The 1,600-nt window shown below is 39.9% G+C and overlaps 1 pseudogene; it reads right to left on the bottom strand.

Annotated features, from left to right (window-relative positions):
- Positions 1–244: 244 nt before the first annotated feature.
- Positions 245–934, bottom strand: LOC145036954 (large ribosomal subunit protein uL24z pseudogene; annotated as a pseudogene).
- Between the last annotated feature and the right edge of the window lie 666 nt (positions 935–1,600).

Below are 1,600 nucleotides of genomic sequence, written 5' to 3'. Positions count from 1 at the left end.
AGCAAATTAAGTCAAAAAAACAACCCATTTTCAACATTGTTAATGCTCAACAGAATATTCAACAAAAATAGGAAAAAAAATAGTAAATACTAATCACATATGGTTTTACATCAATAACAAAGAAAGTGATTCAACAAGCAATCAAAAGGTATATTATATATCTAGCAATCATCTTTCAATTACTCAAGAACAGCCACTACTAACTGATTACTGATTCAAATACCCCATGAATGTACTCAACAGGTAACGACAAAACAATATCAAATTCATAAAAACCAGAAATCTAAGCAACAAACTGTTTAATTCGCAAAATGCATAACAGTAACTCGCAGAAATAGTTCTCATATCAAAACAACATATCAAAAAGGGGAATTTCATAAGCTAACAAAGAAGAAAAACATAACCTAATCGATTTCCTGGAGAGATTCACCTGCAGCAACATCATCAACAGTAAACTTCCCTTTCGATTTATCAGCAGCACGACCCTTCGCCTTACGATCAAGCAACGACTTCCTATCCTTATCAAGCTTCAGCTTAGTGACAACGACCTTCGATGGGTTAATCCCGACGTTAACAGTTTGCCCATTAACCTTCTCACGAGTAATCCGCTCGATGTGGATGACCCACTTCCGACGGTAGACCTGAACCACCTTACCTTCACGGCCCTTGTAGGTGCCCCTAACGACCTGGACCTCGTCGTCTTTCCTGACGGGGATTGATCGGGCGTTGTACTTGGATCGGAGGTCGGTGGAAAGTGGTGCGCTCATTAGCACACGGCGGACGCTCGACGGAGCAGAGAAGTGAGCCTTGCGGCATTTGCGGCGGGAGCTGCTGACGCGTGGGTTGTACTTCATTGTTCTCTGCTTCTGATACGGCGTTAGGGTTTTGGGGAAGAAGAGATTGAACGGCGATTGAAGAGAAGAAATTTATGGTTCCTTTTGGTATTGAAGAGAAGGGATTTAGGGTTTGTATTAAATGACTGTTGTGCCCTTGTAGGTTGATGAATTTACGAAAATAGATGTCTTCATCCTTTTTAGGCCCAGCCCGGTTTTAAAATGCCCGCTGAGCTAGTAGTTTAAAATTTTAAATTTAACCAGGCCCGGTTATGCATATTTGATCCGAAAAGAATTATTAATTTGTCAACAATTTTAGTCAATAATAAGTTTTAGGGATAATGACTTACGAGGGTAACTACCTCTTATCCGTATTCACATATTGACAACTTCTTATTTTTTGTACATAAGAAAGAAACTAACTTGTTTTAACTGCGTAACATCCCAAAAATCATGAGCAAAAATTTTGTTTTTAATTTAATATTAAAACCATAATTGTCAAACCATTAATTTAATACTCTAGCAAGGCCCCATCTGGCATCGAGCCCCGCTCGGTATACAGATCTGTCTCTCTTAGGCCCTGCCTGTCTCCGCGCCCGGTCCGCTAAACACATACAATCATCTAACATGATAACACATAAAGAAACATACTCTATTGTATCTCTGTCCTAAGAAACATACTCTGCTAATAATGAGATACAGAACTTCGTCCGTACTCAGCTAGTTCCAGCCAGGGCTTCAGCAGTGCAAGGTGAGTCTCCTCACTA

Source organism: Lactuca saligna, chromosome 3 (genome assembly GCF_052625555.1).
Source record: "Lactuca saligna cultivar CGN05327 chromosome 3, ASM5262555v1, whole genome shotgun sequence".
NCBI lineage: Eukaryota > Viridiplantae > Streptophyta > Magnoliopsida > Asterales > Asteraceae > Lactuca > Lactuca saligna.
Note: the sequence above shows the minus strand (reverse complement) of the source record. Positions and strands in the feature narration are given on the sequence as shown.